The sequence below is a fragment of the Gorilla gorilla genome, chromosome 7 (genome assembly GCF_029281585.2).
Source record: "Gorilla gorilla gorilla isolate KB3781 chromosome 7, NHGRI_mGorGor1-v2.1_pri, whole genome shotgun sequence".
Taxonomy (NCBI): domain Eukaryota; kingdom Metazoa; phylum Chordata; class Mammalia; order Primates; family Hominidae; genus Gorilla; species Gorilla gorilla.
Genome location: NC_073231.2, coordinates 39595638 through 39609999, shown reverse-complemented (window position 1 = coordinate 39609999; position 14362 = coordinate 39595638). Strand labels below are relative to the sequence as shown.

The following is a 14362-nucleotide window of genomic DNA, read 5'->3' as shown; positions in this document are numbered from 1 at the left end:
GTTCACATTCTAGCACCTTGGGCAAGATGTTTAAGTTTTCTGAACCTCATTTTTGCCTCCAACAGTTCAAGTAAATTCAGCACCTATGACATGCTGGGTATTATACTAAGTTTGGCAGCACAAGAACCAACTAGATAGAACCTATGTTTTCAAGTACTTTTACAAGTCCAATGGGGGCAGCAGACAAATAATCACGTGAATTCAGGTGCTGTGAGAGGGATCAGGACCCATTGTTACGGGCAATAGCGAACTCAGTCCTGGGTGCCATGGAGATTGGTCTCAGGAGTGAGTCAAAGAAGGCTTCTTGGAGAAAGGCATTTAAATGCAGTCTGCAGAGTAAACCAGGCAAAAGGTCCTCACAATTCACATTATTAATAAGGTGAAATGAAAATATAGTTGGGAAAGTACACATCAATCAGTCCATAAAGTCCTTCATAATATAAAGCAGCACTATTTCTATTTTAAAGGCAATAGTATTAAACTGGAAAATCATGGTGTAGTCCTGAATCCACTTTATACTGTCTTTGACAACATGCTGTCTTCCTAATATGTGCTTCATCTGGACTTTCCACATCTGCTTCCTCGATCCCAATGCTTCTAGCTTTCTGCTTGAAGAAACTGGGTACTTGAATAAATTGTTTTTAATCATATGGGACCAATTCTGACTTCCAGGCAAGTTCCTGGGATTTGCTAAATTCACGGTCTGCGGTGTAGCTCTGTGGTAGGCCACAGTGGCCTCAAAGCATAAAACAAGCCTTCCAAATAACCACGAATCTTGCTATTCTGGTACCCACCAAACATTTAATAATTTTTTTCAAGTAATTGAAAAGCCCTGTTTATGGGACTTGAATATAGTTTATACCATAAATAGCCAGAACTACAAAGCAGTACAGGAAACACTAGCTCTGCTGGAAGACTTTTGATTTGCATTTGCTCTTTTATTTTATATGCTACACAAACCTCTGAAAAATGGAAGTAGGGAGTGGGACTGGGGACAAGGGCTTAGTAAATTACTCTTTCCAAATACTGTGGCATTAAAATAAACTTGGATGAAGGATGTCATTAGAGAAATACAGACTACATTCAGCACATCCTCATTCCATGGTGTACACTCAGGCTGAATGAAGACCTTATAATTGCATCAGCAATTATGATGAAAGCCACTCCAACCACAAGAACTCTGAACCATTTAAGTCGATTTTTGAAAAAATGGTTTTTTTGTTTGTTTTTTTGAGACGGAGTCTCGCTCTGTTGCCAGGCTGGAGCGCAGTGATGCGATCTCGGCTCACTGCAACCTCCACCTCCCCAGTTCAAGCGATTCCCCTGCTTCAGCATCCTGAGTAGCTGGGACTACAGGTGCGTGCCACCACACCTGGCTAATTTTTTGTATTTTAGTAGAGACAGGGTTTCACCTTGTTGGCCAGGATGGTCCTGATCTCCTGACCTCGTGATCCGCCCACCTCGGCCTCCCAAAGTGCCGGGATTACAGGTGTGAGCCACCGTGAAAAAATGTTTAAAGCACTTCATTTTCCTCTTGGGAAGTTGCAACAGTTGTTAGATACAGCAATTCTCCTACAAACGGCAAGGCTTTATGTGGAGGCTATACTCCATCTTCAGAAACATCTGTTTTATAGTCAGATGTCAGAGATGTTTCCTGGATTGTCAGAAGAAAAGAGATTGTGATGTAGATAGAAATGCCCATTCCCAAAATAATGGCAAGTATATAACCAGAACAAAATCATTGGTATATCTAATAAAAGTGGGCACCACGCAAAGTCTAATGGAACCCTCTTCTCCAGCCTAAGTATGCTTGAGAGCCTCATGTAAACAGAAGAAATGTGTCTGAAGTGAGAATGGGGAAGTTTTTGTTCCTTGAAGGGAGAAACTGACCAACAGTAGGAGGCAGCTACCTGGTGCCATGGCATCTGAGTTAAGGCCATCATCCAGTCCTCTCAGCTCCAGCATCAGTGCCTTCATATTTGTAGGCAACCATCCTTTTGACTTTAAGAGTTCTACCTCTGCCCGGAAGGATCCCAGAAGATCCCCCTAGGCCCAAACCAACATATTAGCAACGTCGTTCTTTTTTTAAACCACTGTGTAAAATCCATATTTTAGACTAGTGGAAATGGTAGGGGAATGGGCATTGCTGTAGCAAATAGCAAGAGTGAAAGCAACTTATTCTTGGGTGGGACGAACCCAAGCAAAAGAGTAGGAAAAAGTTCTAGAAACAGAAAGATTGGTGAGGGGAACTTGGCTTAGAGTCGGAAAGACACCAAAATTTGGAAGGAAGTTAAAAAACGAGGAAGGGAGAGAAGAAAGAAGTTACTAGTTCTGAGACATCTTCTCCAGCTTCTAGGCCGCCTCTGAGAGACATGGTCAGGCCCTTTTTTCTGGGGAGTAGGAGAAATGCAGAAATTCCATTCAAACACTGGTTCATTTAACAAATACTTATTTAGCAACTAATGGTTCCAATCATTTTTCCTGGTGCTGGGGATTCAGCAGTGAAGAAGCAGAAACTGGTTTAAAGCAATTTGATATCTACAGTCATCTACTAATGAGTGAGGTGTGATGTGAGTTCAGCCCCTGTGCCCACAACAGAATGGCCCCATCTACTTCCTAACAACTATATAATTTTAACTACCTGCAAATGACCAACAGCCTTCACCTCCCTAGTAGATCAGGAGCCCTTTATTTACTCTTTTATTCGTAGAGATGGGGTCTCACTATGTTGACCAGGTTGGTCTTGAATTCCTGGCCTCAAGAGATACTCCTGCCTCAGCCTCCCAAAGTGTTGGAATTACAGGTGTGAGCCCCTGCACCTAGCCCCACTTTTTGTCTTTTATAGTGATTTTTACTGTATCTTTTCTGTACTTATATACACAGGATGCTTGCCATTGTGTTATGGTCACCTACACCATTTAAACCAGTAAGATAGCATGCAGTCGCATAGTGTGGAAACAGCATATATCCTACCACATAGCCCTGAGGTGGGGCAGGATCTGCTATGGAGGTTTAGTGTGTGGAATCATCCAATATAACATGACCAGAGCTGCAACCTCTGATTTAGACAAGGAGTAAGGGTGCTGGCACCAGTGATCACCAGCTGCCCAACTACCAAAAAATTACGCTTCCAAAATCTCTTGATGTTTATTCTGAATGAAGAGAAACTGAATTGTCCTATGTGTGCCACTCATGACAGAAGCCCTTTTTTCCCCTTTACTCACACTTTTAATGCATAGAGAAAAACCCAGGGCTTGGCCCATAGTAAACATTTAACAAACACTCAATTAGCATTTGGTAAATCTCTTCCAAGGAAAAGTGTCCCTGTGGAGAGCAGCAGGACATAGGCACCTGTGACCTACACCTATGGTGTCAGTAACTGAACCAGGGATGGACCCTCCTTCCCTCTTTACCAGAGGTGACTTAGGCTTAATTCGGCCAGCCTGGGTGGTTCCAGGTGTGTGAATCTCCCCTCACCTACACTGTGTAAGGTGTTTGCCTTCTCACAGAATCACCTTAACTTCAGTTTGAACTTAGTCCTGCGCCCTGGAAGCTTCTAGTTAACTATCCTTTAGGCTAATCAAGAACTCCTCCTGGATGGGCAAGTGGTATCAGGCCAGGAGTTCAGGATATTCCTGCCTGCTCAGCGAAGGTATGGTCTCATAGTCCTCACACATCCCCCCAGGCAGCTGCAACGTGGAACAGGGTTGGCACCAGAGGCAATGACTGCCAACTTGTGTGCAACTGGGGGCCAGCTATGATTTCTCACTCTGACTCGGAGGGGTGGGATCTCCTCAAACTGTAACACAACGCTACTCAATAAAAACACAATGCAAGCCACATATGTAATTCTGAATTTCCTGGTAGCTACACTAAAAAAAAAAAAAGGACAAATTAATTTTAATAACATATCTTATTTAGTATAACATATGCAATATGTCATTTCAATGTGAAATCAATATTAAAAATTGACAAGATAATTTATATGCTTTTCCTCATACAACTCTTCAAAATCCAGCATGTACTTTAAACTTTTTTTTTTTTCTTTTTTTGAGAAGTTGTTTCGCTCTTGTTGCCCAGGCTGGAGTGCAATGGTGCGATCTCGGCTCACTGCACTCTCTGCCTCCTGGGTTCACGCCATTCTCCTGCCTCAGCCTCCCGAGTAGCTGGGATTATAGGTGTGCACCACCACATCTGGCTAATTTTGTATTTTTAGTAGAGATGGGGTTTCACCATGTTGGCCAGGCTGGTCTTGAACGCCTGACCTCAGGTGATCCACCCACCTCAGCCTCCCAAAGTGCTGGGATTACAGGTGTGAGCCCAACCTTATTTTAAACTTTTAGCACATTCCAGTTCCGACTGGCATCATCTCAGATGCTCAAAAGCCATGTGTGGCTACTGTCCTGGATGGCACAGCGCTGAGGAGTTCAGGAATCTCTGAAGACATCTTGGGGTGACTGTTCCTAAACAAATCTTTTCGACTAAAAATCAGTTTAGGAAAAATAAAAATATTTATGAACAAATCACTCTAATAATTCTTGTGTGGGAAAATGTTTATTCTTGCAATGTAGATAACTAACCGTGTTTTAACAAAACAATGTTAATGAGAAAACTTTTGCTTTTTTTTAACCACTCAAATCTTAATATCTGGACATATTTATTAGAGAAGAGGCAAGGTGGAGGAAGTCTTTAAACTGTCAGCTTGAAATCACATAAATAATCACACTGGAAAGACTTCTTACTCTTAGGGCGCCCTTCCCTGACCAAAGAATGACTCCCTGGGCCAGCGTGCTGGTTCTTTCCTGGTGTTTGTTTACAGTGACAATACAAGAGCCCTATAAGGAAGAGAGGAAGAGAAATAGATTGGATCTTGGTTTCTAACCTGTGGGCCTGAAGTTTCTGTCAGTCTGCTTGGACACTAACAACTGTCTCTTGACCGAACAATGTTTAATTTTCAGTCAAAACTATTTACGAAATGCTAATATGAGGCACTGTTTCAGGTGCTGCTATTTACCCACCACATATTTGTATTATTTTCCAAATGTACATGGAAGATAGTATGAGTAAAATAAAAATCCATACACAAGCATTAATTCCCAGCAGCTGTTTCTCCTTTGCATTTTCCCAATCAATGGAATCTAAAAGTACATACACGTAAAGATTTCTTGAAATTGCTTGCTGCTAAAGTGTGATCTTTCAGCATCAAAAATCACTGTTTTGCTCTCCTTCAAGTGGTGTGAGTGGCAATGACTTGAAGTCAGCCAGGATTCTTTTTTGTTTGTTTGTTTTTTTTTTAGTAGAAACGGGGTTTCACCATGTTGGCCAGGCTGGTCTCGAACTCCTGACCTCAGGTGATCCGCCCACCTCCATCTCCAAAAGTGCTGGGATTACAGGCGTGAGCCACCATGCCTGGCCCCAGTCAGGATTCTGAGATGAGATCTACCCATTGCTTGTTATTGAGTTAATGGTCTCTTGTTAAGCAGCACTGGGTTTTAGAACCAACTATGGGCTGAGTTTAATTATTCAATGTTAATACATTCAACACAGATGATTTCATTATATAAATGCACTGGCTACTTTGCAGTATTTCCTTAGGCATAATAAGCTTTTACCATAAAAGCCAAATCAACATTGATCTGCAAAACTGTCACTTTTTATGCACTGTCAAGGGAAAAAGATAAAAAGGAAAAAAAAAAACAACACAAAGTGAGATAAAGTAAACCTTTATCAAGGAACTGGACCAATACAATGATCAAACCAGCTCTCTCCATCCCTTTGGGGCAGTCTGATTTATAAGCTGAGGTTTCAAAGTGTATTTTATTTAATTGCTGAGGGCAAGAGAACAGTAGGAGGTTTTGAGCCAAGCTCTTTATAATGCTAGCCTGCTCTACTTTGGGGGTAAACTTAAAAAAACTTAAAAAAAAAAAACCGAAACGGAGTTTCGTTCTTGTTGCCCAGGCTGAAGTGCAATGGTGTGATTTTGGCTCACCGCAACTTCCACCTCCCGGGTTCAAGTGATTCTCCAGCATCAGCCTCCCTAGTGGCTAGGATTACAGGCCTGTGCTACCACGCCTGGCTAATTCTGTATTTTTAGTAGAGACAGGGTTTCTCCATGTTGGTCAGGCTGGTCTCGAACTCTCGACCTCAAGTGATCTGCCCGCCTTGGCCTCCCAAAGTGCTGGGATTACAGGCATGAGCCACCGCGCCTGGCCAAAAAAATAATCTTTTAAAGTTGGCATTTTCAAGCCAGTCTAATAATCCCACCAGTTCCATTTCCTTTCAGTTGCAGTAGGAAAGAGCAAAATGCTGCCGTGGTGAACAAGTAAAAAGTATTCATGTTTCAAAGCTGGCTGGTAGACAGTAGCCAGCCAACTCCTCCTGTATTTCCCAGCAAACACAAGGCAAAGCGATGTTTTTTTATACCTTTTATAAACAATCTGTGTTTAAACAAGGCATACACAATGCTTTCTTTCCAGTCTCTAAAAGCTGGCCACTGTTATGTGTTTCATTATACTCCTAAATCCTAAAGAATAAAACAGCCAGCTAGGTAGTGACTGTTTGATCTGCACGTCTTGGCTGGAGATGAGAGTGCAAAGCAAACCTGCCCAGGCTCCTGTTTCTAAACTCCTCCAGCCAGGAGCGCCTGAGGCTTGCAGTGCAGCAAAGCCAAACTCTTCCTTCCTGCTGGAGGAGGGCAAGGAATATACAGCACACACCAGTTGCATTCATGAGGAAACAATCTTCCTGCCCACCAGCACTATATTTAGAGCCATCTCTTGGCAATGCAAACTTATATTTCTGGGCTTTCTGCCACTTGGACAAAAAAAAAAAAAAGGAGGGGGGACAAGAAAAACTGGTTTGGTTCCAGTGCTGAGCCCAAACAACAAAAGTTAAATGTGGCCTTCCCCATTGATGCATTTCTGTGTCAAACATCACTCCTTCTTCAAAAGCAGTGAACACTGGATGTGGCTCTAAAGAATGGAATGCTTTTTTCCCCTTCCAATTCTAACGAGTAAAATGTGTCCTACCCTCTAAGAGGACATTTTATAAAGAAGGAAGCAATGAAGCAAATTTATCTGAAAAGGACAGAATGTTTTAAAAATGTTTAAAGTAATATCATCCATGCTGGGGCTGTCAGCTTCCCCAAACATGCAGTAACCCCTGAGAAAAGTTAAAGCCCAAAGTCAGCTACAGGGTTGATGGAAAAAATATGCAGTGCTAAATAGCTAGGCCTCTCCGACCCTCAAAGGCAGACCCCATGAGAGATGCTCTCTAGCATTTGCTGTTTTGCTACATGAACATCTAGCGTTTGGAAATTTCAGGGCTCTTCACTTCCAGGAGAAGTGATGCAGGCAGAGACCTTAGTGTGTACACCCTAAGCAAGCAGCTGCCAGTCTTACTCACTTGGCTTCGAACTGTGGAATGCCACTGTCTATCAGAAATGAGCAAAACAAACGTCTCTCCTGTCTACTCCCAAACCTAAAGGGCCTTTCCTGACTTTCTTCTGTTTTTTTTTTTTTTCCTTACAATTGTATTTTCTGAACTATTTTTAACATTTCTTTCAGTTTAATATCTTGTCATGGTGCTGACTGCTCAGAAATGTAGAATACTAACGGGACAGCCAGTATCTCCCATAAATGCAACACCAAGCAGGACAGCCATTTAGTGGTTTGGATAAGTATTTCCTCCGCACTGGTATGTGCAGTCACCTCTAACTAGTTCAACAAATATAGAAAAGGAAAGAACAAAAATATCTGCAGCTTTGCAGCCATTTTCCCCTGCTAAAATTATAACAGAAAATTAAAACAAGTATTAAATTTCTTTTGAAAACCCTCCACAAAATTTCTTAAAATTACAAAATGATATGTATGTATGCAAATTAACTCCACTTGACATGAAATATGAACACTTCTGAAAGCCCAGAATAGTTCCATATAATACCTATTCCAGTTTGGGATTTCATAAATGGATAAATGCAAAAAGAAACTGACTTGCTGCCAAACAAAAAACCATTCTCATTGCTCAGGTCTTAAAGACTGTTCACAAGGCCTCCTCCTTCCAGGGCTAGGGTAGATTGTAAGCCCTGCTCCCCTGCAGTTAGGCATGACCCCATGATCTGCTTGGGTCAGTGGAAAGTGAGCAGAAGTGACATGTGTTGCTTCTCTAACGCTGGTGCTCAGTTCTCTGTGTTCTCTTCTTCGCTACATTTACCTGAATCCCGGATGGGCATGAAGCATAAGCCAGAAATATATTAAAGACTTTGACTGTTTAAGAGACTTTGCTGTTTAAGTCTACTGAGATTTGGGGCTGCTTGTCACCATGGCAGACCTAGACTACTCTGACCAATATAGTAAATTAGTAAAAAATTAACAATTAGCAGAAGATAACAGGGTAAAAGTTCATCATAGGTCTAGTACCAAGAAGGCACTCAATTGTGTCACTCCTTCCACAGTGTCCCTTCCCACCATGGCTTAAGATTTGCATCCACTCGACTTCCAGGATATATCCAGGATCTATTGAAACCCAAAGCAAATAAAACACTTAAAAAGAAAAAACAGGGCCGGGCACAGTAGCTCACACCTGTAATCCCAGCACTTTGGGAGGCCAAGGCGGGCAGATCATGAGGTCAGGAGTTCAAGACCAGCCTGGCCAACATGGTGAAACCCTGTCTCTACTAAATTAGCCAGGTGTGGTGGTGGGTGCCTGTAATCCCAGCTACTCAGGAGGTTGAGGCAGGAGAATTGCTTGAGCCTGGGAGGTGGAGATAGCAGTGAGCCGAGATCGTGCCACTGCACTCCAGCCTGGGTGACTGAGTGAGATTCTATCTCAAAAACAAACAAACAAACAAAAAACCCAAAAAACAGAACAGAATGGTCCAGCTGAGGAAAACAGACATGACTACTGAGAAACAGTGATTCCCAGTGTCTCTAAATCTCTGGTTCTCAATACTGCTCATCCAGGTTCAATCGGAACTATTCCAAGTACTGAGTTCTAGGTAGAATCCAGGCATCTATGGTGCTTCCCTGCCTCCCCTGGTGATTTCAGCATACAGCCAGGCTTGAGAAGAACCATGGCTTCACACGACTGGGCTTTACCATTTTCCAAAACTCAGTCCCAGGACACTGAATAGTTTAGGTAAGCAATACACAAACAACAGTACCCCCAAACAGCAGTTCGTGTTGTAGCCAAATGTAGCTGAAGGCCAGCCGCAGTGGCTCACATCTGTAATTCCAGCACTTTGGGAGGCCAAGGAGGGAGGATCACTTGAACTCAGAAGTTCAGTACCAGCCTGGGCAACACTCAAGACCCCATCTCTTAAAAAAAAAATCAATAAATCAGCTGAGTGTGCTGGTACACGTCTGCAGTCCCAGCTACGTGGGAGGCTGAGAAGGAAGGATGGCTTTAGCCTGGGAGAGCAAGGCTGCAGTGAGAAGTGATCACGCCACTGCACTCCAGCCTGTGTAACAGAGGGAGACCTCGTCTCAAAAAAAAAAAAAAAAAAAAAATGTAGCTGAAGAGCTATAGGATCATCAGAGCCCATCAAAGAACACATGTCGCTGCACCAGAAACCCAAGTCTTTTAGATATCAAGACAGAAATATCCAAGAGCAGTATCTCACTCCCTCTAAGAACAACCAAAGTTTCCTGGCACCCAGATCTGTGAACACACAAGTTTCCACTACAATGGAAACAATGATATTGTTATTTACTACTCATTCATTACTGATTATGTACCAGGGATATTATTATTTAAAAGATACAATTTCATCTTATCTTCACATCAACCCCATGAGGAGGTATTGTTATCATTTCCATTTTACAGACTAGGTAGTTAAGACTATAAGCTTAAGGGACCCACTGTGTTTATGTGTTTGAAAATCAAGAGGTTCATATACTGCCCCATAATACGGTGTAAAACTGAGGAACAGGTTGTTTGGAACAATTTCTGTATATGCACTTCTAGTTGTCACAATACCTATTTTTCAGAAACTCACTTGGTTTCTGAACATGACTAAAGAACATGTCTTATTAATGGTAGACCACAATGCATAATTTTGGTGAATATGTACTGAATAAAAAATGATTATTATTTGAATTTTGATAAAGTCTGGCATCATCATATGTAATTCACTTCTTTACCTGAGGTTAAACAGTGTTCATGCATACACCAAGTGATGATTTAACCTTCTGAGTGCTAGTTAACTGCAGAAAAAATGGCGAGCAGGACACACAGTCACTGCCCTCTGCGAGCTTACAGTCCAGCTAGGCACACGGGCAATTAGGCAGCAAGAAGAGTGTGCAAAGGGGCAAGTATTATGAAGTCTCTCAAGGTGGCCAAGGAGACACATGAGTGGCCAGCTGTCCTTCCATATGCAGTCATGTACCATGGTGGTCTTGTAAGATTATAATAGAGCTGAAAAATTCCTATTGACTAGCACTTACCATACTGTACTTTTTATTGTTGTTTCAGAGTACAGTCCTTCTACTTAGGTAAAAATAAAAGTTAACCATAAAACAGCCTGAGGCAGGTCCTTTAGAGGTATTTCAGAAGAAGGCATTGCTATCATAGGAGATGACAGCTCCATGCATCTTATTGCCCCTGAACACCTTCCAGTAGAACAAGATGTGGAGGTGGAAGACAGTGATATTGATAATCCTGACCTTGTATAGGCCCAGGCTAATGTGTGTATTTATGTCTTAGTTTTCAGCAAAAAGGTTTAAAATGTAAAAAATTAAAAATTTTAAAAATGGAAGCTTATAGAATAAGGATGTAAAGAAAATATTTTGTATAGCTATATAATGTATCTGTGTTTTAAGCTAAGTGTTATTAAAAGAGTCAAAAAGTTAAAAAAAAACCTTAAATGTTTATAAACTAAAAAAGTCACAGTAAGCTAAGGTTAATATATTGCTGAAGAAATTTTAAAAAATAAATTTGGTGTAGCCTAAGTGTACAGTGTTTACAGAGTCTCCAGTAGTGTACAATAAGGTCCTGGCCCTTCACTTCACTCACCACTCACTCACTGACTCACCCAGCACAGCCCCTGGTCCTGCAAGCTCCACTCATGGTAAATGCCCTACACAGGTATACCATTTTTAATCCTTTATATTTTTACCGTACCTTTTTAATGTTTAGATAGATTTAAATTCACAAATACCATTGTGTTACAATTGCCTGCAGTATTCTGTACAATAACATGCTGTACAAGTTTGTAGCCTGGGAGCAACAGGCTAGACCATATAGCCTAGGTGTATAGTAGGCTCTACCATCAAGGTTTGTGTTAAGTATTCTGTGATGTTTGCACAATGACAAAATTGCCTAATGACGTATTTCTCAGAATGCCTATCCCCATAGTTAAGTGACACATGACTGTAGTTGAAGGGCACTGGGCTTTCTTTCTTATACCTATGGCCAATTTAACAGATACACTCATTGTCCAGACTTTGGCCTACTATGGTGTTGTATTATAGCTGTGCCTTTGGAGCAATTTGTATCAATATCACATTGCTTCAAATACATCTTCATTGTCATCAGAAGTATTTCCAGTCTCAAGTATAAAGGGCTTCCTTCAGTTCACTGTGGAGCAGTGGCTCAGCTAGTCACCAAATTATCAGTTATCACAGGAACCGGCAAGCGGAGCAGAGGTGCATTAAAAGCTGGCTCTCAACCTGTTGAATTACTAAGCATAATTTGGGCCTTTATTCTACCTTCACTTAAGAGATTGATGAAGTGTGGGAAGCACACTTTCCACAAAAATGCCTTTGTCAAGTGTCGCCCTTATTAAGCATTTTGCACAGAACTACAGGTCATTATATATCATCTGGTCTGAGACAGCCATTTTGTTAATACCTCCCTCCTTCTTTGAAAAAAACCAACAATGGTTTTGTAGATCTGTTCTATAACTCAGTTTCAAATATTAGAAAAGAAAGCAAAATATACTGACCCATTTTAAGAGTTTGCAAGAAGAGGACCATAATCGCTAATAATAAAATAGCTAATACTTATTAGGCTCTTACTAGATGAAAGCTACATATACTGTCTTACGTGTGCTATCTCATTTAAACTTTATCAAAACCACATAAGGTAGGCATCCTTGCATTTTATCAATTCTAAAGCATACACTTTTTTTCATATTTTAATATGTTTGAAATCAGGTGCATTTTATAATCAATCAAGTTGTATCACAGTTTAATTGGCAGCATTATTTTTCTTTATGAATTACACAGAAAATAATACTGTATCTTAAAACACATAGTGCCTTAGATGTAATAAAATATGGTAGTATTATCCCCATTTTACAGAGAAAGAAACTGAGCCTTAGAGAATTTGAGTAACTTGCCAAAGGTTATATAGCAAGTAAGTGGCAAAGGAAGCATGTGATCCCAGGTTTTTCTGGCTCCAAAGTTCATGCTCTGAACTGGTACACTATACTGCTTCCCACCACATAGAAACACTAGATTTAAAAAACATTCATCCATTCAGCACTTAGTATCTATCATGAATAAGTCACTATACTAGGAATGCAAGGAGTAGAAACATGAGCACAACAGCTTTTAATGTGACTGATTAGGGACTGTGGGCACCTGAGCAGTTAACTAGAATGTTCAGCTTTGTAGACTTTTGATGGACCCTAGAGTAACATTATAGTTAAGCCTGGGCTTTTTTTTCCAGGGCCTTTTTTTTCTTTTTTTTTTTTTCCACTAGCAAAATATCTCACACCTGCATACAAGCTTTGGACTGGGTGAGTAATATTTAAATCAACATTTTGGTGTGGCAAACAGACTTTAAGATGCCCCCCAATGATCTCACCTCCTCCTGTTCACACCCTTTTTAATACCCTCTTTACTAGTGTGGCAGGACCTACGACTTGTTTGTAACCAAGAGAATATGGCAAAGGTGATGATGTGTCACCTTCATAATTAGGCTACACAGACTGGGGTTCCACCTTGCTGGCTCTGATGAAGTTGTCATGGTGGGGAGGCCCACATAACAAGAGACTGAGGAGAGGCCTAACTCTAGTCAATAGCAGCTAGGAATTAAGGCCCTCAGACCAACAACCCAAAAGGAAGTGGATCCTGCCAACAACCACATAAGTGAGCTTGGGAGAGGATCCCTCCCCACTTGAGCTTCCAGATGATACTCCAGCCCTGGCTGACACTGTATTTTATTTTTGGGACAGGATCTTGCTCTGTTTCCCAGACCGGAGTGCAGTGGTCTGATCATGGCTTACTGCAGCCTCAACCTCCTGGTTTCCATCAGTCCTCCCATCTTAGCCTCCCAAGTAGCTGACCACAGATGCATACCACCACACCCAGCTAATTAAAAAAATACATTTTGTAGAGACGGGGATCTTACTATGTTACTCAGGCTGTCTTGAATGCCTGGCTTCAAGTGATCCTCTTGCCCCAGCCTCCCAAAGTGCTGAGATTATAGGCATGAACCATTGCATCCAGCCCTGGCTGACACTTTAACTTTAGGCCCATGGGAAAGACCCTGATGAGCAGTTGACCCAGCTAAGCTGTGCCCCGATTCCTGACCCACAGAAACTATGAGAGAATAAGTTTGTATTGTTTCAAGCTGCTAAATTTGTGGAAATTTGTTATCCAGTAATAAATAATACACTTGGTACTATGTTTTGAATGTACAGGTGTCTCCAAAATTCACAGATTGGAACCTAAGATCCAGTGTGATATTTTGATTAATGAGGCTGAATTCTCATGGATGGGATAAGCACCTGTATTAGTCTGTTCTTGCATTGCTATAAAGAAATACCTGGCCGGGCACGGTGGCTCACGCCTGTAATCCCAACACTTTGGGAGGCTGAGGCGGGTGGATCACGAGGTCAAGAGATCGAGACCATCCTGGCCAACATGGTGAAACCCCGTCTCTACTAAAAATACAAAAATTGGCTGGGTGTGGTGGCATACGCCTGTAGTCCCAGCTACTCAGGAGGCTGAGGCAGGAGAATTGCTTGAACCCAGGAGGCAGAGGTTGCAGTGAGCTGAGATTGTGTCACTGTACTCCAGCCTGGTGACAGAGCGAGACTCCATCTCAAAAAAAAAAAAAAAAACAAAAAAACAAAAAACAAAACCTGAGTCTGGGTAATTTGTAAAGAAAAGAGGTTTCATTTATAAAGAAAAGAGTCATAGGTCCTGCAGGCTGTACAGGAAACATGATGCTGGCATCTGCTTGGTTTCTGCAAAGGAAACTTATAATCATGGCAGAAGGTGAAGTGGAAGCAGGCATGTCACATGGCCAGAGCAGAAGCAAGAGAGCGAGCAGGGAACTGCTGCACACTTTCAAATCACCAGATCTCACAAGAACTCATTCACTATCATGAGGACAGCACCAAGGGAGATGGTGC

General features: G+C 41.6%; 1 protein-coding gene, 1 long non-coding RNA gene and 1 other non-coding gene across 5 annotated transcripts in view; 1 reads left to right on the top strand and 2 right to left on the bottom strand.

The window, feature by feature from the left end:
- The window catches only part of ZNF704 (zinc finger protein 704), a 249806-nt gene that overhangs the window by 116264 nt on the left and 119180 nt on the right, over positions 1-14362 (bottom strand). The window lies entirely within an intron of this gene.
- Positions 3077-3210, bottom strand: LOC115935698 (U11 spliceosomal RNA). Its single transcript, XR_004071317.1, has one exon. It is a non-coding gene; the product is annotated as a U11 spliceosomal RNA (small nuclear RNA).
- The window catches only part of LOC129524312 (uncharacterized), a 39594-nt gene continuing 34247 nt past the window's right edge, over positions 9016-14362 (top strand). The window contains exon 1 of the long non-coding RNA XR_008668084.2: positions 9016-9135. This is a non-coding gene — a long non-coding RNA (uncharacterized lncRNA). The remainder of the gene's footprint in view (positions 9136-14362) is intronic.